Source organism: Tachyglossus aculeatus, chromosome 11, assembly GCF_015852505.1.
Source record: "Tachyglossus aculeatus isolate mTacAcu1 chromosome 11, mTacAcu1.pri, whole genome shotgun sequence".
NCBI lineage: Eukaryota > Metazoa > Chordata > Mammalia > Monotremata > Tachyglossidae > Tachyglossus > Tachyglossus aculeatus.
In genome coordinates, this window is record NC_052076.1 from 49307463 (window position 1) to 49329374 (window position 21912).

Here is a 21912-nt window from a genome sequence, read left to right on the forward strand (position 1 = left end):
ACTATGTGACAAGTACTGTTCTGAGTGCTGAGGTAGATACAAGCTAATCAGGTTGGACACAATCCCTGTCCCACATGGGGCTCTCAGTAGTAATTCTCATTTTACAGATGAGATCACTGAGGCACAAAGAAGTTGTGACTTTCCCGAGGTCACACAGCAGACAAGTGGTGGAGCTGGGATTAGAACTCAGGTCCTTCCGACTCCCAGCCCCATGCCCTATCCACTAGGCCACACTGGGGATCAATATTCTGGGAATTTTTTCTGTAAGTGTTTCAGGGTTAAGATGCCACTGTGATATTAGGTCTGAAGAAATCATTTCAAATATGAAAGTGGCTCCACTTCCCTTTTTCTTTTGCTGCAGTTATTCTCTCCTCGGATAATTCTGATTATCTAAAGTTTAGACTAAGGGGCATTTGGGGAGCAGCACGGCCTAGTGAAAAGAGCATGAGCCTGGGATTCAGAGGACCTGGGTTCTAATCCTAACTCCGCTATGTGGACCTTGAGCAAGTCACTTAACTTCTGTGCCTCAAGTTTCCTCATCAGTAAAATCAATCAATCAATCGTATTTATTGAGCACTTACTGTGTGCAGAGCACTGTACTAAGCGCTTGGGAAGTACAAGTTGGCAACATATTCATTCATTCATTCAATCGTATTTATTGAGTGCTTACTGTGGGCAGAGCACTGTACTAAGCGCTTGGGAAGTACAAGTTGGCAACATCTAGAGACAGTCCCTACCCAACAGTGGGCTCACAGTCTAGAAGGGGGAGACAGAGGACAAAACCAAACATATTAACAAAATAAAATAAATAGAATAGATATGTGCAAGTAAAATAAATAAATAGAGTAATAAATAAGTACACATATATACAGGTGCTTTGGGGAGGGGAAGGAGGTAAGGCGGGGGGGATGGAGATGGGGACAAGGGGGAGAGGAATTCAATCCCTGTTGTCCCTCCTACTTAGATTATGAGCCCTTTGTGGAACAGAGACAGTGTCTGACCTCATTATCTTGTATCTTCCCTGGTGCTTAGGATATAGTAAGTGCTTAACAAGCATCAATTATTTGGAGAAGAAAGTTTAAATAAATTAAAAAAAAACCTCCAGGAATTGCTTAAAGTAAAAATAAAGCAGTGGAAGTGACAGACTTTGAGACATGCTCTTAATTACCATCTTTTTCTACCCCACCTCTCCCTTGCCCTTCCCCCAGCCCTCCATATTTTCTACCACTCCAACTGGCCGTTGCCCACCCACCTCATCTGGGAGACAAAACTTGATGGGCCCATCCACAGACCCATTTAAGACTCATCATTTCTTCCTTTACACCATGGCACGTTTCCAGTCTATGTGGCTCCTTGAGGCCAAGATAAGCACTGGATTAAAATGAACTTGTCTTGACAGCTCCTTGGTACATGCAAAACGTATCAATCTTTTCTTTATTTCACACCGTTTCACTCTTTCTTATTCTTGAATACTTCAGTGTCTGTTACTCCGTAGCATTTATTAAGCACTTACTCTAAGCAAAAGCTGTAAAAGCTTATGGTAATAATAATAATGATGGCATTTATTAAGCGCTTACTATGTGCAAAGCACTGATACTGCACCTGTATATATGTATCATCATCATCATCAATCGTATTTATTGAGCGCTTACTGTGTGCAGAGCACTGTACTAAGCTCTTGGGAAGTACAGATTGACAACATATAGAGACAGTCCCTACCCAACAGTGGGCTGACAGTCTAAAAGGGGGAGACAAAACCAAACATAGTACATATTTATTACTCTATTTATTGTACTTGTACATATCTTTCTATTTATTTTATTTTGTTAATATGTTTGGTTTTGCTTTCTGTCTTCCCCTTCTAGACTGTGAGCCCACTGTTGGGTAGGGACCGTCTCTATATGTTGCCAACTTGTACTTCCCAAGCGCTTAGTACAGTGCTGTGCACATAGTAAGTGCTCAATAAATATGATTGATTGATTGATACATTACTTTGGGAAAGTACAAGAGAAATAGGAGACAAGATCCCTGCCCTCAAGAAACTCACTGTTTAGCAGGGAAGACAGACATTAAAATAAATTGCAAGTAGGGGGAAGCAACAGGTTTTAAAGATAAGTACATATGTACTCTTGGAGGGGGTGGTTAAATATCCAGGTGCTTAGCTGGATGCTGAAGTAGCCAGGAAAGCCTCCTGGAGGAGATAAATAGGGCTTTGAAGTTGAGGAAAGGTGTGAAGGGGGAAGGAGCACCAGGGGAAAGAGATGAGAAGGAGGAACAGTGGAGTAGGTTGGCTTGAGTAGAGCAAAGCATGATAATAATAATTATGGTACTTGTTAAGCGCTTATGGGCCAAACACTGTTCTATGCACTGGAGTAGACACAAGTTAAACAGGTTGGACACAGTCCCTGTCACCCGTTGTGCTCACACTCTGAATCCCCATTTTATAGACAGGGTCACTGGCGCTAAGAGAAGTGAAGTGACTTCCATTCATTCATTCAGTCGTATTTATTGAGCACTTACTGTGTGCAGAGCACTGTACTAAGCGCTTGGGAAGTCCAAGTTGGCAACATATAGAGACGGTCCCTACCCACCAACGGGCTCACAGTCTAGAAGGGGGAGACAGACAACAAAACAAAACATGGGGACAGGTGTCAAGTCATCCGAATAAATAGAAGTAAAGCTAGATGCACATCATTAACAAAATAAATAGAATAGTAAATATGTACAAGTAAAGTAAACAGAGTAATAAATCTGTACAAACCTATATACAGGTGCTGTGGGGAGGGGAAGGAGGTAGGGTGGGGGGATCAATCAATCAATCAATCGTATTTATTGAGCACTTACTGTATGCAGAGCACTGTACTAAGCACTTGGGAAGTACAAGCTGGCAACATATAGAGACAGTCCCTACCCAACAGTGGGCTCACAGTCTAGAAGGGGGAGACAGAGAACAAAACCAAACATACTAACAAAATGAAATAAATAGAATAGATAGGTACAAGTAAAATAAATAAATAGAGTAATAAATCTGTACAAACATATATACATATATACAGGTGCTGTGGGGAAGGGAAGGAGGTAAGATGGGGGGATGGAGAGGGGGACGAGGGGGAGAGGAAGGAAGGATGGGGAGGGGGAGAGGAAAGAGGGGGCTCAGTGTGGGGCTTGCCCAATGTCACATAGCAGACACATGGAGGAGTCAGGATTAGAACCCAGGCCCTTCTGACTCTGTGCTCTATCCACTAAGCCACGCTGCTTCTCTAGCAGCATGCAAGCTGTGGTGTAGTGGGAGAGGAGCAAGGATGAGTGTGGGGCAGGGCGAGGGCTGATTGACTGCCCTTGAAGCAGGAGTTTCTGTTTCAAACAGAGAATGGGCAACCTTTGGAGGTTTTTGAGGAGTAGAGGGATTGTGTAAAGTGATATTTGAGAAAAATGATCCGGACAGCAGAGCAAAGAATCAACTGGTGAGGGGAGAGGCTGGAGGCAGGGAGATCAGTGAGGAGGCTGATGAAGTAGTTGAGTTGGAATATAATAATGATGGCATTTATTAAGCGCTTACTGTGTTCAAAGCACTGTTCTAAGCGCTGGGGTGGTTACAGGGTGATCAGGTTGTCCCACGGGGCTCACAGTCTTCATCCCCATTTTACAGATGAGGTAACTGAGGCCCAGAGAAGTTAAGTGACTTGCCTGAAGTCACACAGCTGATAACTGGCGGAGCTGGGATTTCAACCCATGACCTTTGACTCCAAAGCCCATGCTCTTTCCAATGAGCCACGCTGCTTCTCGTGATTGATGTGGCAATCGATCAGTCGTATTTATTGAGCGCTTACTGTATGCAGAGCACTGTACTAAGCACATGGAAGGGTACAATATAACAGAGTTGGTAGACGTGTGCCCTGCCCATGAGGAGCTAACAGGACAAGCACGGTGACAGTTCAGGAGATGTGAGGATGGAACTGGCAGGATTTGGTGACTGACTGAATATGGGGGTTGAGAGAAGAATCAAAGATAAAACCAAGAGTGCAGGTTTGAGAGAAGGGGAGGATGATGGTGGTGTCAACAGTGATGGGAAAAGAGAGTGGATGTGGGACAGAAGATGAGTTCAGATGAAAGAGGATCAGAGATGTTCAGTGACTTTCCCAAGGTCATATGTGGTATTCCTTACACTAATAATAATTGTGGTATTTGTTGAGTGCTTTCCATATGCCAAGTACTGTATTAAATGCTAGGGTAATTAGGCCAGACTTTCATGCCCTGTCCCACATGAGGCTCCTTCTCTAAGTGTAAGGGAGAACAGATATTGAATCCGACTTGCCCGAGTTTCTTATAAGAAACTTATATAAGTTATAAGAACTTTTAACTTGTTATAAACTTATAAGAACTTTCTTATAAGAACCTTTCTTTATAAGTGTAAGAACCTTTCTCTATAAGTTATAAGAACTTATAACTTAGGTTATAAACTTATAAGAACTTTCTTATAAGAACCTTTCTTTCTTATTTCTTATCTCAGGAAGTGATATGGGCCTAGAATATTAACTGGTTCAGAAGGACTCTGAACAAATATCATGGATGAAAGGTTCAAAATGAGTTACTTGCAGAAAAGTTAGAGATGGCAGTTGGTCCATCCCTAAGCATTAGGATGAATGTCAGGGAGGGCTACAATCACATGATTCCCAGGGCATCCTGTTGCTTGGTGAGCCATTAAAAGCAGGCAGTAATGGCATTTCGTATGTTCTTGTGTTCATTGACCATGCCGTGCCATTGGCTTTTTCCTCACTGTACCTCGTTCTCCTCACTGTACCTCCTTCTCGCCTGTCCCACCGTCGACCCCCGGCCCACATCCTTCCCCTGGCCTGGAATGCCCACCCACTGCACATCTGCCAAGCTAGCTCTCTTCCTCCCTTCAAGGCCCTACTGAGAGTTCACCTCCTCCAAGAGGCCTTCCCACACTGAGCCCCCTTTTTCCTCTCCCCCTCCCCATCCCCCCCACCCTACCTCCTTCCCCTCCCCACAGCACCTGTATATATGTTTGTACAGATTTATTACTCTATTTATTTTACTTGTACATATTTACTATTCTGTTTTGTTACGGATGTGCATCTAGCTTTACTTCTGTTTATTCTGATGACTTGACACCTGTCCACATGTTTTGTTTTGTTGTCTGTCTCCCCCTCCTAGACTGTGAGCCCGTTGTTGGGTAGGGACAGTCTCTATATGTTGCCAAATTGGACTTCCCAAGTGCTTAGTACAGTGCTCTGCACACAGTAAGTGCTCAGTAAATACGATTCAATGAATTGAATGAATGAATGAATCCCCAGTTCTAGATGTCTGACTCAAATCAGAATTCCCCTACTCCTCAATTCTCTGCTTCTGCGCTACTTCAAATGGGCGAGGAGGTTTTGCCATCGTCGGTAATACCGTCAGCACAGTTTGAGACAATATCTGACAGTTTCAGTTAATACAGTGGAGCAGAAACCACAGGATGGACACATAACATTGTCACATTGGGTGGAAAGAGAAAGAGATTTGAGCTCCAATCTAATCATTTTACAAGTTGATCAGACTTGGGGCCCCGTTTGGACAAATGACCGATAGCCTAAACGTCACCTCTGCACTTGGGTCTGTACCCCTTATGCATGGCTTAGTTTAAAGAGCATAGGATTGAGAGTCAGAGGACATGGGTTCTAATCCTGGCTCCACCACTTGTTTGCTATGTGACCTTGGGCAAGACATTGAACTTTGCTAAGCCTCAGTTACCTCATCTGTAAAATGGGGATTAAAACTGTGAGCCCCACGTGGGACAACCTGATTGCCTTGAATCTACCTCAGGCTTAGAACAGGGCTTGGCACAGAGTAAGCACTTAACAAATAGCATTATTTATTATTAAGGACTTGGTATTCACCCCACTCTCAGCCCCAGAACACTTATCCTTACGTGCTGCCATTTCCCCGTTTTGCTTGTATCCACCCCAGTGCTTAGTACAGTGCCTGGCACATAGTAAGCACTTAATAAACATTGTAATTATTATTAATAATAATGTGTTTTAATGTCTGTCTCCCCCTTCTCACTCTAAGCTCCTTTTGGGCAGAGATCATGTCTACCAACTCTGTTGTATTGTACTCTCCCAAGTGCTTACAGTGCTCTACACACAGTCAGTGCTCAATACATACCTTTAATTATTGATTGATTGGGTCATCCCGCAGCACCCTGGGGGGAGATTACCAATGCTTCTGACCTGCCTCTTGACCCATAGTGCACTTATTATGTACAGATGTATTTATATACTCTACTATTCAAGCATTAATTCATTCTTTGTCCAGGTTTCTTCGTTAGAGCCAGTTGTCTGTTTCATCCTGTGCATAAACGATTTTGTGTCTTCCGTCTCCCCCATTAGACTGAAATCTTTGAGGGCAGGGATTGAGTTTTCTACCTCCTTTGCATTCCATTGTACTACACAGAGTAGGTGCTTAATAAATATGGTTGATTGGGAATAATCAGGAAGGTGACCTTGTCAGGTACCTCCATAAGCACATTTTTTTGATGTGGTACCTTGTCACCACCTTTTAAATTCCATAAAAGGTGAAGTCTGAGGGATCTATATCCCATCTTCATCCCGCCTTTGGCCTGGAACACCCTCCCTCTTCATACCTGGCACAGACGACCACTCTCCCCACCTGCAAAGCCTTATTGAAGGCACATCTCCAAGAAACATTCCCTTGACTAGGCCCTCATTTCCTCTTCTCCCACTCCCTTGTACGTCACCCTTGAACTTGGATTTGCACCTTTATTCACCCCTCCCTCAGCTCCACAGCACGTATGTACATATTCATAATTTATATTAATGTCTGTCTCCCTTTTTAGACTGTAAGCTCGCTGTGGGAAGGGAACATGTCTACCACCTCTGTTGTAGTGTACTCTCTCAAGCGCTTAGTACGGTGCTCTGCACACAGTAAGCACTCAATAAATACGATGGATGGATTAGTTGAACTACACGAATCAGGTTTTGTTTCTCACTGATATTGCAACAACTAAGACTCCCTCTGAATGGAAGCCACCATTTTCTCGGCTCTTTTCATTCATTCAATCGTATTTGAGCGCTTACTGTGTGCAGAGCACTGTACTAAGCACTTGGGAAGTACAAGCCGGCAACATATAGAGACGGTCCCTACCCAATAACGGGCTCACAGTCTTTGCAGGTTGAAGTAGTAAAGCCCGTTTCACAGGCACCTGTGATTTCTGTGATGTGCTGGGCTGGCCTCTTCCCAACCTTGAGGCTAGAAGGAAGTGCTTTGGACAAGGAATTTATGTAATTACACAGGCAATTAAGTAACCGTGGGTTTGTTTTTCAGGTACAGTTAATAAACAAACTACCTGCCCTGACCCAGGGAGGGGAAGAGTAGGGAGTTGGGTGAGGGAAGCTTGGAAAACATTCAGGAATAGAAGTGACCAGTCATCCTGAACTGTCTGGGATGCTCCCCAAATTTTCCCCTGTGATCCATCACTCTGGGACCCCCAAATACCCTGATTCACCCATAGCCGAAGCAGCAGAGATTCCAATGCAGAAAAGCATCAGGAGAAAGAAATAATGCAAATCCTTCACCACTGTCACCTCCACCGCCCCAAGGCCATCCCTAAGGGTTTGGACCTTGGGCAAATAGCCCAATCTAATCCTAGTTTTGCCAATTGTCTGCTCTGTGACCTTGGACAAGTCATTTCACTTCTCTGGAGTTACCGCATCTGTAAAATGAGGATTAAGATGGTGAGCCTTTGTGTGACCTGGACTGTGTCCAACCTGATTGACTTGTATCTACCCCAGGGCTTATTTCAGAGCCTGGCACTTAATGTTGAACAAATACTATTTGAAAAAAATAGCCCAGTGTGATGATCCATCAGCCAGCTGGCAGAGGCGAGGGAGGTTTAAAAGGTGGAGATTCTGTCATTAAATCTTTTCTCTCTTTTCTCCTCAGTCAATATGGAACAGCAGCAGAACTCACAAGAGACCATTATGCTGCTGCTTTCAAACCCCTCCTGGCATTCATTCATTCAATTGTATTTATTGAGCACTTACTGTGTGCAAAGGACTGTACTAGGCGCTTGGGAAAGTACAGTACAAAAATAGACACATTCCTTGCCCACTGCGAGCTCAGTCTAGAGGGACATTCCAGGGAGCCCCGATCCTTCCACTCCAAGAACCCTGGAGAGCTCTAGGAGAAAGGAAGAACAGGAAAGGCCACGGACCTTCCCGGCTTCTAGAGTCCCACCTGCTGGGCCCCTTATTATTGTTTTTAATCATATTTACTGAGCCCTTTCTGTGTGCAAAGCACTGTATTAAGTGCTTGAGAAAGTACAATATAACAAACACATCACCTGCCCACAATGAGCTCACAGGCTAGAGGGAGTTGAGATGCAGTGTTTAGGGCAGCTGCCATGATTGGTCCCAGCCTGGGCAGTGGCCTTACTGCTACCCTCGGAAAACCTCAGGGAGTAGAGAGCAGGATGGGTACTAGCAGCCGTGATGATGATGATGATGGCATTTATTAAGCGCTTACTATGTGCAAAGCACTGTTCTAAGCACTGGGGAGATTACAAGTTGATCAGGTTGGCCCATGGGGGGGCTCAAAGTCTTAATCCCCATTTTACAGATGAGGTAACTGAGGCACAGAGAAGTTAAGTGACTTGCTCAAAGTCACACAGCTGATAGTTGGCAGAGTTGGGATTTGAACCCATGACATTTGACTCCAAAGCCCGGGCTCTTTCCATTGAGCCACGCTGCTTTGGGATGCCGTTGCTCTGCTCTTATCTGCCATAGCTGTGTGCTCCACACATCGCAGAGTCTGTGTGTGAGTGAAAATCCCTGCTTGTGAATCTGTCTGTCTGTCTCCTCATCTATCTTTGTCTTTTTATTTTTTTATGTTTTTCAATATCTCTCTTGCTCTTTCTCTCCCTGTCCTGCCTTTTTCTTCCCACTGTGCCTTGAGCCCAACTCCCAGGAGCTCTCTTCCCCTCCATCCCCATCCCCGTTCCCCTTTGGGCTCCAGTATTCCCAGTTACTTGAAGGAAAAGTCATCCTGAGTCTCCCTCCTTGGGCCAGACGTAGGGCGGTGGTTTGCTCCCTCCTACTCGGGAACTCCTTGACCTGATCACTTGAGAGTGAACGAGAGGCAAAGAGGCTGCTTCTCTTGACTGAATTCCGTGAAACCCTCCTCAGGGAAATCCAGAGAGTCCCCAAAATCATTAACTTCCAATTTAAGGGACTGAAATTAACCGGGAGCCATCTCAACAGTGCTGGGGTGGAGTACTTAAACGAGTTGACTTCTTTAAACCCAGACCCTAATTTTCCTGTTCACAAGTAGTTCACTTAACAGATTGGTAATTTCACTTGGACCGATCTGTGGCTCTTTTCCTTCCTCAAGGCACCCAGTTTCCATTTTAAATAATAGATTGCACAGCCTAAACGGAAGCGTTTCAGTGGGAAAACTATCGAGCCAGCTGGAGGAAAGCCTCCATCTGGACCCCATCTCAAGTGAGCCGAGATGAAGCCGACTAGGAGGTTGTGATACACGTGTCTCACTAGGGGAAGCTGGCAGTAATTGAGCCGAAGTGTCAAACGCTGCTTGGCTGCCGGCCTCCGACCCTGAAGTTGCAGGGCCGAAGCCAGAAATGTCTGCGGTGTTTAGAGTCAGGAAGAGGGACTAGGATTATTCCACCAGAACGGCACTCTGGCAACTCCACTTCATCCCAATAGGTGACCAGGGATGGAGGCCAAACGTACATTCTCGGCAGCCAGGCAGACCCACAATTTGTTCGTCTGTCCATTCCTTCGGTAGTACTTACTGAACACTTACTGTACACGTGCCGAAATAAATGCTAGAAGAACTACAAGGCGAGAATTAGACTGGATCACACTCCCAGAGGAGAGAGGATTATGGTCAAGTATTGAAAAGCTGAAGCAACGGAAACCAAAATCCAACGGAAAAGACAAGGCCTGATGGTGAAAACTCCCAAACGTTTTAGTGCTCCAAGATGAAAACGCTTGAACACTATAGTAAATTACTTACTTATATTAATGCCTGTTTCCCCTTCTAGGCCATAAACTCGTTGTGGGTGGGGAGCATGTCTGCTGTCTCTCTTGCAGCGTGGCTCAGTGGAAAGAGCCCGGACTTTGGAGTCAGTGGTCATGGGTTCAAATCCCAGTTTCGCCACTTGTCAGCTTTGTGACTTTGGGCAAGTCACTTAACTTCTCTGTGCCTAAATTACCTCATCTGTAAAATGGAGATTAAGACCGTGAGCCCCCCGTGGGACAACCTGATCACCTTGTAACCTCCTTAGCGCTTAGAACAGTGCTTTGCACATAGTAAGCGCTTAATAAATGCCATTATTATTATTATTGTAGCATACTCTCCCGAGTGTTTAGCACAGTGTTCTGCCCACGGTAAGCGCTCAATAAATACCATTGACTCAATCTATCAATCAAGGAATCGTATTTCTTGAGCACCTACTGTGGGCAGAGCACTGTACTAAGAGGGCACTGTACTTAAAGAGTAGTTCCCAGGTCCTCCTTGCTCGGATAGGGCCGTTTACAGTTCACAACTGCCTCAACTAGCCCAGCGCTAGCATTCTAAAAGTTGTCAAGGTCTGCTGCTGTTCCTCATTCTGTCAATTCTGGCCCAAAGCGGAATGGGGCAGAAATAAACAACAAAATAAACGCATCCTCATCCACAACTGTATTTCTTAAGTACCGCCTATTTGAAGAACAGGGAACACCTCGTTTTATAATATGGGGGTTGGGTTCTCCCAAAACCACAGTTAAGTTACTCATTTGGTAATGCATATAGAGTGCAAACACTGTACTTATGTACAACCATTTCTTCCAGCATATCAATCAATCGTATTTATTGAGCGCTTACTGTGTACAGAGCACTGGACTAAGCGCTTGGGAAGTACAAGTTGGCAACATATAGAGACAGTCCCTACCCAACAGTGGGCTCACAGTCCAAAAGCATAGGGTTGAACTCTCCGGACGGGCTCCTGTCTCAAGAGCTTACCCTAATTCTGCTGCTCAGTACAGTGCCAGGTGTTTAATACAGTGCTGGGCACACAGTAGACCCTCAAGAGTCTTTCAATGAAAGGACAATCCTGCTGCATTGCTGACTGTTCATTATGCAGATTTGGCTACTGAAATAGGGGACCACTCTCCCCCCCTCCCGCTCCTGTGGGTTCATCCATTTCACCTTCAGCTAATTGGAAAAATCAGGTCCGTGGTCCAAGTAGCTTCTTTCTCCGGAATTCCTTTACAGTCCCGCACACTTTAATTTACATTTGTTAAAATGGGGGAGAAGGCTAAGTTTAATCTAAATTCCAAGTGGCAGTGTCGAGATAAAATAGCACTAAATCGAATTAATCCCTAAAATACTCACTTCTGCTTCACATAGCAAGCAAGCAACGGATGCTTTCAAATCTGGTCACACACTTTGGCTTTTAATTATACACCCCTACTCTTGCAGCCACACAAGCTCCCTAGCAAAGAAGGGGACTCCCTTATCTTACTAGCAACACCAGGTCCTTCCCCAGGCAGGCCTGAGAACGGGTATTTGAATGCAGTTAGCAACCAAGGCAACATTTCTACTGTTAGCTTTATTGCTACCATTACAGTATTACCTCTGTGACTTTTCAAGAGTCGATTAGGCTGATGAAGTGATTTCCAGCCCCAGAAGGAGGGCTTTAAAACTCACTTTCCCAAATGGAATCAGTTGGGCAGAAGAGACCTTACTGGCCAGTGAGATTCTGAATTTTCACAACTGGGTCCTGACTGCTTGACGATCCCAAATGAGCCTCCTGGAAATAATTACATGTAGTCAGGGGGCAGAGGGCACTTTATTACTGCACGATGCTCTGAAGACCCTAGTTACTGGATTTATTAATGGTCGTGGTTGATTGTGCTACACCCTTTTGAAATATACCAGGGACAGGCTATAGATCAGGGCTTTGCTTCTCAAAAAAAAGGCCTGACGTCTTTCAACTTTTCAAGCAGGGAGCAGTTGGGGTCAGGGTCTGTGGAAGTACCCTGGCAACTCTTTGAAAATCCTTCTCTTCCCTCTTATCTTTTCCTAGTCCAGGTGTTTGCTCTTGTGCTGTGACACGATATTTATCGATTCCCTTCTCCTTGAACAGATGTAGATAAATTCCCTTTTTTGAACAGAAAAAAAGCCCCTTAATGCTCCTGAAATATATTGAAATAAAACAAACCTGATAACAATCAGACTTGACACTTCATCTGATCCTGAAGTTCCCCTAATCATCCTAGGGCATTTGAACCTTCTTAAGGTAAAACTATCAGAGTCCTGGTCAAGCCCTCTGGCATGAAAGTTGAAATTGGGTCAACTAGCTGGAAAGAAGGGGCAAGGGAGATTGGAACATAGTGTTTAATAAATACCACAATTGTTTGACCACTGAGGGAGCAATAAGTCTATCAAGTGTGGTGCTAGTGGTGCATTCCTAGGGCTAGAATTTAAAAGCGTTCAATTTTAAGTTGTCCTCTCCTTTTAAGAAGTATAGGTCTTCCTCAGGTTTAGAAATCACACTGTGATCTTTAAATCCTAAACTGATCACACTCTGATCTCCTTTCCAGCTGATCACATTGAGCTAAGAGTAGCCTAATTAGTACCTGATGTGACCATATGATTTTTAAACCCAGTGCCTTTTTCCTTCCCTTCCCAGCACTCCTTTGAGGCCGCTAGTCATCTAGGTTGTCTGTGAGTCACTGTTGTCTTGGCTTTGGCTTCTGAGGGAGAGGTGGAGAAACTTTGGAGAGTACTTGGTTTCCCTCTGCAAGGTAAGTAGTTTTTTGTTTAGAGTGTCTAGGGGAACAATAAGGAGGTGGGTATAAAACAGAGATAAATAGAGGTGCCTTCTAGCAGTAGAGAATGGGGACTGGATAGTGGCATGGTTGGGTTGGAGGAAGAAGGGGGTCAATGGGGTATTTCCCACCTGCTGCCAATGACTATACAGAACAGTTTGCACGGTGTAAATGCCAAGGAGATAGGTCTTAATAGCATTTATTGAATGCCTATTATGTACAGAGCACTAGTCTAAGGAAATGCATAAGAAATTGGAAGACCTAATTCATTCAGTTGTATTTATTGAGCACTTATTATGTGCAGAGCATTGTACTAAACACTTGAGAAGCAGTGTGGCTTAGGGGAAAAAGCCCGGGCTTGGGAGTCAGAGGTCGTGGATTCTAATACCGACTCCACTACTTGTCAGCTGTGTGACTCTGGGCAAGTCACTTCACTTCTCTGTGCCTCAGTTACCTCATCTGTAAAATGGGGATTAAGACTTTGAGCCCCACCTGGGACAACCTGATAACCCTGTATCTACCCCAGTGCCTAGAACAATGCTTGGTGCATAGAAAGCACTTAATAAATACCATTATTATTATTATTACAGTACACCGATGAACAGACACATTCCCTGCCCACAGTGAGTTAAGTCAGAGAGTCTGGGTTCTAATCCCAGTGCTGCCACTTGTCTGCTGTGTGACCTTGGGCAAGTCACTTAACTTCTCCGTGCCTCTGTTACTTCATCTGTAAAAGGGGAATTAAGACAGTTCCATGTGGGACAGGGACTGTATCCAACCTGCTGATCTTGTATCTACTCCAGAATTTAGTACACTGCCTGGCACATAGTAAGTGCTTAAAAAATTAAGACAGTTCCATGTGGGACAGGGACTGTATCCAACCTGCTGATCGTGTATCTACTCCAGAATTTAGTATACTGCCTGGCACACAGTAAGTGCTTAAAAAATAGCATTAAAAATAAAAGTTGTAACTTTTGTCATGGGTTTATAATCTAATGTGGGGAGACAGCAGAGAGGGGCATTGGAGAGACCCAGGAAGATCTCAAAAAACAACTAGAAAGTCAGTAATTGAAATTGTCCCTTGCTGTTGTAGCACTTAATGAGGGGGTAGGTGAAATCAAACTAAAAGGGTGTAAAGAGACGGAAACTGAGGTACTTGGTATACTAGGAACCTACCGCTTTATAAGAAGGCTTACCAGAGAGCATATCTGTCCATTGTTCATTGTTCAGCTGTGAATTATGGTGAAATATATATCTAACCCATTGATAACGTAACACGTAGAGGGCCTCTGTTAAGTGGTGGGGGGAAAATGCAGAGAAGCAGTGTGGCCTAATGGAAAGAGTTCTGGCTTGGAAATCAGATGACCTGGGTTCTAATCCTAGTTCTACCACTTATCTGCAATGTGACGTTGAGCAAGTCACTTAACTTTTCTGCGCCTCAACTACCTCGTGTGTAAAATGGGGACATAATCCTCCTCTCTCTGCCTTAAACTGTGACCCCATATGGGACAGGAGCTGTGTCCAACCTGATTATTTTCTATCCAACATTGTTATATTGTACTCTCCCAAGCCCTTCGTAGAGTGCTCCGCACACTATAAGTGCTCAATAAATATGATTAATTGATCCACCCCAGTGCTTAGTATGGTACCTGGCACCTAGCGCTTGATACCATTAAAAAATAAACGGTTTAAATCTATGAAAATTCCATGGAAGCAGCGGGACTGAGAGTGTAACGATTTTACTTTTGTTTCCTAACTCCTAAAGTGTAAGCTCCTTGGAGAGAGGAATAGGGTCTCGTCCTCTAATTTGTTATTCTGTGTGCCTTGTGGGAACTCAAACTTCACAGTAATTGAGGTAAATTTGCAAAGCAATCTGCCAGACCGCAGAGGAGATTGCACTAAGGAAAGGTCAGTCATGATTCTGGAGGTGTAAGGAGCACAGTAAAGACTAAGCAAGCTCATCACAATTGATCAGTCAGTGCTATTGATAGAGCACTTTGGGCACAACGCAATACCAAGCTTGTAGAAAGGTAAAAAAGAGGTAGATACAATTCCTGCCCTCAAAGAGCTTACTGAAGGAGATGGGCTTTAAAATAAATGAGAGGAAACAGCAAACTGTAGGGTTATGTACATAGGTGCTGTTGGGGCGGAGTAAGAAGCAATATATTCAGGTGATCTGGACCCAAGTGCTTGGCAGATTTGAAGACTATTGTAGCGCGCAATTGCCAACAAAGAATTTCTAATACGTAGTCTGTTGTACGTGGATTTTGTATTTGCTTTTTGTTCCAGCCGGACATGGTGTAATCTTGCCATTCCGTGTGTGTTACTTTTTATCTGTGAGGGGGAAGGGGATGATTCAGGAGAAGCTTTCATCATGGGGGTACCGTTTCTATAAATCCTTTGCCATGTCTTTTGGTGCGGAGGCCAGACAGCAAATGAAAAGGGAGCAGGAGCTGTTGGAGCAGGTATGGATAGTGGATATGAACTTTGATTTGCACCGTTTATTCACCCCTCCCTCAGCCCCTCTTCACTCATCTGTGTAGCTGTAATTTATTTAATATCTGTATCCCCCTGTAGTCCGTAAGCTCCTTGTGGGCAGGCAACACGTCTACCAACCGTCTCCTCCTTCTAGACTGTGAGCCCGCTGTTGGGTAGGGACCATCTCTATATGTTGCCAACTTGTACTTCCCAAGTGCTTAGTACAGTGCTCTGCACACAGTAAGCACTCAATAAATACAATCGAATGAATGAACTGTTATATGGTACTCTCCCAAGTGCTCAGTACACAGTAAGCACTCATTAAATGATTGATAATGACTAGACTGCAAGCTTCCCATGGGCAGGGAATGTCTAGCCCGTCTGTACTCTCCCAAGTGCTTAGTACAATGCTGTATGAACAGAAAGTGCTCAACAAATACCGTTGATTGATAGTGAGAAGTGTGAGAGGACAGAGAAGCAAAGTGGCTTAGTGGTTAAAGTGAGGACCTGGGTTCTAATTTCATCATCATCAATCGTATTTATTGAGTGCTTACTGTGTGCAGAGCACTGTACTAAGCGCTTGGGAAGTACAAGTTGGCAACATATAGAGACAGTCCCTCCCCAACAGTGGGCTCACAGTCTAAAAGACTAATTTGCCACTCGTCTGCTGTGTGACTGGGCAAGTCACCTCATCTGTAAAATGGGAACTATCATGGAGCCCCATGTGGGACCATGGACTGTGTCCGACCTGATTAGCTTCTATCTAGCCCAGTGCTTAGTACCATGCTTGGCATATAGTAGGTGCTTAAAAAATGCCCCTTAAACAAAAAAACTGGGGAGGGACAGTGGAAGGAGCTGAAAAGGGTTCCTCTGAATAAATGAACCTTGTGGCCAGCTGAATGTCAAAGTGGGAGAGGAGGGAGAGACAGGGTGGGTTGTGCAGGGCCAGGGGGAACACCTGCCAGGCAGCTTGGAAAATTGCTTTGGCACTGCAGGCTGGATGATGAATTAGGTAATGTGCTATAAAAAGCTTCTCTCATACGCTACTGTGTATGTAACCAAGGTTTTTCTCGCCCCTCTTGAGCCAAGTACTCAACCCCAGGCGGGGGTGTGTGTTCCATTGGAGCACTTGGCTCAAGCAGTAGACTTAATTCTTTTTTTTTCCTTCCAAGTCAGATTTTTTTCCCCTTTATGCTCACCCTGCCCGTCTCTTTGTGAGCAAATTGGTATGACTGCTGCTTTCCGCCTGTAGCTTCTGCATGGTACTTGAGCATTGCACAGGGCTGGGAGTCAGAAGGACCGGTGTGACCTTGGGCAAACCCCTTACTAAACATCTCTGTACCTGAGCTACATAATCTGTAAAATGGGGATTAAGTCTGTGAGCCCCATGTGGGACAGGGGCTATGTCCATCCTTATTACCTTGCATATACCCAGTGCTTAATACAGTGCCTGGCACACAGTAAGTGCTGAATAAATACCATTTTTTCATGGTACTTTTGCATGGTACTTGAGCATTGCACAGGGCTGGGAGTCAGAAGGACCGGTGTGACCTTGGGCAAACCCCTTACTAAACATCTCTGTACCTGAGCTACATAATCTGTAAAATGGGGATTAAGTCTGTGAGCCCCATGTGGGACAGGGGCTATGTCCATCCTTATTACCTTGCATATACCCAGTGCTTAATACAGTGCCTGGCACACAGTAAGTGCTGAATAAATACCATTTTTTCATGGTACTTTTGCATGGTACTTGAGCATTGCACAGGGCTGGGAGTCAGAAGGACCGGTGTGACCTTGGGCAAACCCCTTACTAAACATCTCTGTACCTGAGCTACATAATCTGTAAAATGGGGATTAAGTCTGTGAGCCCCATGTGGGACAGGGGCTATTACCTTGCATATACCCAGTGCTTAATACAGTGCCTGGCACATAGTAAGTGCTGAATAAATACCATTTTTTTAAAAAAATACCATCATGGAGAACTGGAAGCTCTGTATCTGCCCTTAACTGTAGGGGGAAGGGAAGCCAGCGTGTGATGGGATCCACTGTCCACTACCATGTATATATGTTTGTACATATTTATTACTCTATGTATTTTACTTGTACATGTTTATTCTATTTTTTGTTAATATGTTTTGTTTTCTTTCTCCCCCTTCTAGACTGTGAGCCCACTGTTGGGTAGGGACCGTCTCTATATGTTGCCAACTTGGACTTCCCAAGCGCTTAGTACAGTGCTTTGCACACAAGCGCTCAATAAATATGACTGAATGAATACCAAGGTACATAGCACTTCATCTACCTAGGAACCAGTAGCTTGTGTTAAAGGACAGATTCTTGACCCTGCCCTCAAGTCCCTCGAATTCATTAGAGGGGAGGGGAGGTAAGCATATCTGCCACAAATGTGAACCTTAAGGTGCAATAATGAAAAGCCTTTTAAGGGGTGTAGTTGTTATAAAGCCAAGTGGACGGTATTAAACAGCTAAGGTAGCGAATGTTCATACAGCCCTCAGCCTCAGATGACAAGTACCAGCATGTGATGCTTTTAATTCTCCGCTCCTTTCTAACTCCTGCCCTTGATCCACTCCTCTGCCCCACCCTAAGTTTTGGCTAGGCTAGCTCCATCATTTTAGAGGATCTCGAAGGATCCAATAAGTGCTGTTGGCAACTGTGGTGAGATCAGACATTCTATCTTCCTGTGAGGTTTTTTAGGGTTTTTTTTTATAGTATTTAAGTGCTTAGTATATGCCAGGCCCTGGGCTACGTGCTGTGATAAGGTACTGAGGGTGGCACACCTCAATTAAAGGGTCCAACTCTGCACACAGTAAATGATCAAATGGTCATTTGATCAGTAAATGGTAAACCATCTTACCTCCTTCCCTTCCCCACAGCACCTGTATATATGTATATACATACATATAGACTGTGAGCCCACTGTTGGGTAGGGACTGTCTCTATATGTTGCCAACTTGTACTTCCCAAGTGCTTAGTACAGTGCTCTGCACACAGTAAGTGCTCAATAAATACGATTGATATGTTTGTACATATTTATTACTCTATCTTGTACATATCTATTCTATTTATTTTATTTTGTTAGTATGTTTGGTTTTGTTCTCTGTCTCCCCCTTTAAGACTGTGAGCCCACTGTTGCGTAGGGACCGTCTCTATATGTTGCCAACTTGTACTTCCCAAGCGCTTACTACAGTGCTCTGCACACAGTAAGCGCTCAATAAATACACTTGATTGATTGATCAATAAATAGCATTGATAAACTGCAGCTCAGACCGTCCCCAACCAGAAGGACCCTTCCTATATTGCCTTGGAGGTCCGAGGATTTTAGGGAAACTGCTGCTGGAGATTTTTCCTGTCTCCCTCAAGGAGCAGGAAGCAGCAGTATGTTAGTGATGCAATCTGGGTCAAGAGCAAAAAAGACAGTTACGGGAAATGGCAGGAGCTTACATATGCGTTTAACTCATTTTAGTGGTAAAGGCCAGGGGGAGGCTGGGGGAGGATGGGTTGGGGTTGGGAGGGAGAGAGGCTTGTGATGCATGCCTAGGAGTTTCTGATAACTAGGCAACACCTTTTTCTACATCTCTATAAGCTCCTTATAGGCAGGGAATGTGTCTTTTTCTAATTCTGTTGTACTCTCCCAAGCGCTAAGTACAGTGCTCTGCAGCTAAGAAGCACTCAGTAAATACTATTGATTGATCACTGTAATAAATTACCAGATGGCAGAGCCCCTAGTCAATCGGCTTTAAGCTTTTGGTGAAGAGGCCCTGATGGTGGCTGGCTAGCCTTCCCTCAACTCCCATGGATGAGCGATAGTGGACAGGAGCAGCCCGGGGGTCATCATCATCATCATCAATCGTATTTATTGAGCGCCTACTGTGTGCAGAGCACTGTACTAAGCGCTTGGGAAATACAAATTGGCAACATATAGAGACAGTCCCTACCCAACAGTGGGCTCACAGTCTAAAAGGGGGAGACAGAGAACAAAACCAAACATACTAACAAAATAAAATAAATAGAATAGATATGTACAAATAAAATAGAGTAATAAATATGTACAAACATACATACATACAGGTGCTGTGGGGAAGGGAAGGAGGTAAGATGGGGGGGTGGAGAGGAGGACGAGGGGGAGAGGAAGGAAGGGGCTCAGTCTGGGAAGGCCTCCTGGAGGAGGTGAGCTCTCAGCAGGGCCTTGAAGGGAGGAAGAGAGCTAGCTTGGCGGAGGGGCAGAGGGATTGGGGGCATTCCAGGCCCGGGGGATGACGTGGGCCGGGGGTCGATGGCGGGACAGGCGAGAGCGAGGTACGGTGAGGAGATCAGCAGTGGAGGAGCGGAGGGTGCGGGCTGGGCTGGAGAAGGAGAGAAGGGAGGTGAGGTAGGAGGGGGCCAGGGGATGGACAGCCTTGAAGCCCAGGGTGAGGAGTTTCTGCCTGATGCGCAGATTGATTGGTAGCCACTGGAGATTTTTGAGGAATCCTGGCTGTCTCCTCCTGGCTCGTGCTGTCGTGATTGTGGTCAACTTGGACTGCTCAGATTTGGGTGTGCAGTGACTGTGGGACTGAGGCCTCGGAGTTGTCGCCTCTTCCTGATTCTTCCAGAACTAGCGGACACGTTCCCAGCCCATAACAGGCTTACAGTGATGTAGAAAAGGTGTGGGCTAGTTATCAAAACTCCCAGGCGTGCACAGGCTGCTGTGACCCTGCCACTCTTTTAGACTGTGAGCCCACTGTTGGGTAGGGACCGTCTCTATATGTTGCCTACTTGTACTTCCCAAGCGCTTAGTACAGTGCTCTGCACACAGTAAGCGCTCAAATGATCTGCTAGTGATGTCAGTCAATACTATTTACTGAGCGTTTTCTAGCTGCAGAGCTCTGTACTGAGCGCTTGGGAGAATACAAGAGTTAGTGGACACGTTCCCTGCCCATAAGGCGCTTATGGTGATGTAGAAGAGGTGTCGGTTAGTTATCAGGAACTCCTAGGCATGTATAGTCTCCATGGAGCAGACTGTGAGCCCGCTGTTGGGTGGGGACTGTCTCTATATGTTGCCAACTTGTACTTCCCAAGCGCTTAGTACAGTGCTCTGCACACAGTAAGTGCTCAGTAAATACGATTGAATGAATGAATCGGGAGCTTCCAACTGAAAGATATTCCTTCTGCTGCTTCTCTCCTCCTCCCCTCCACCCCAAAACACACCCAGAGAGGCACACACCCTGGGGCTGAAAAGGAAAATCCACCCAGGAGCCGCAGCAGCAGGGTGGTGAAAGGAAGCTAGCCTCTTTCCGTCATTCATTCACTCAACTGTATTTATTGAGCACTTATTGTGTGCAGAGCACCGGACTAAGCACTTGCGAAGTGTAAGTTGGCAACAGATAGAGATGGTTCCTGCCCAACAACAGGCTCACAGGCTAGAAGGGGGGAGATACAAGAGAAGCAGCGTGGCTCAGTGGAAAGGGCCCGGGCTTTGGAGTCAGACGTCATGGGTTCAAATCCCTGCTCTGTCAATTGTCAGCTGTGTGACTTTGGGCAAGTCACTTAACTTCTCTGGGCCTCAGTGACCTCATCTGTAAAATGGGGATTGACTGTGAGCCCCCTGTGGCACAACCTGATCAACTTGTAACCTCCCCAGCGCTTAGAACAGCTCAAAGCCCTACTGAGAGCTCACCTCCTCCAGGAGGCCTTCCCAGACTGAACCCCCTCCTTCCTCTCCCCATCCTCCTCGCCTTACCTCCTTCCCCTCCCCACAGCACCTGTATATATGTATAGATGTTTGTATGTATTTATTACTCTATTTATTTTACTTGTACATATTCTATTTATTTTATTTTGTTAATATGTTTTGTTTTGTTGTCTGTCTCCCCCTTCTAGACCATGAGCCCGCAGTTGGGTAGGGACCATCTCTATATGTTGCCAACTTGGACTTCCTATGTGCTTAGTACAGTGCTCTGCACACAGTAAGTGCTCAATAAATACGATTGAGTGAGTGTTTTGCACATAGTAAGTGCTTAATAAATGCCATCATTATTATTATTGTAGCATACTCCCCCAAGTGTTTAGCACAGTGCTCTGCCCATGGTAAGCGCTCAATAAATACCATTGACTCAATCTATCAATCAAGGAATTGTATTATAAATTATTTATTTATTTTACTTGTACATATCTATTCTATTTACTTTGTTTTGTTGTGTTGCCTGTCTCCCCCTTCTAGACTGTGAGCCCACTGTTGGGTAGGGACTGTCTCTCTGTGTTGCCAACTTGAACTTCCCAAGTGCTTAGTACAGTGCCCTGCACACAGTAAGCACTCAATAAATATGGTTAATTGGTGGCCTACTGTGAGTAAGCACTTAATAAATGCCATTATTATTATTAGATACAGCCAAACAATGAGAAGCAGCGTTGCTTGTGAGAAGCAGTGTGGCTCAGTGGAAAGAGCCCGGGCTTTGGAGTCAGAGGTCATGGGTTTGAATCCCGGCCCCGCCACATGTCTGCTGTGTGACCTTGGGCAAGTCACTTCACTTCTCTGAGCCTCGGTTACCTCATCTGGATAATGGGGATTAAAACTGTGCGCCCC

General features: G+C 45.0%; 1 protein-coding gene across 1 annotated transcript in view; it reads left to right on the forward strand.

Moving 5' to 3' along the window:
* The first annotated feature begins 12772 nt into the window (after positions 1–12772).
* Positions 12773–21912, forward strand: part of HAS3 (hyaluronan synthase 3) — a 29630-nt gene continuing 20490 nt past the window's right edge. Inside the window, exon 1 of the mRNA XM_038754372.1 lies at positions 12773–12833. The gene's annotated coding sequence lies outside the window, so the exon portion shown is untranslated. The remainder of the gene's footprint in view (positions 12834–21912) is intronic.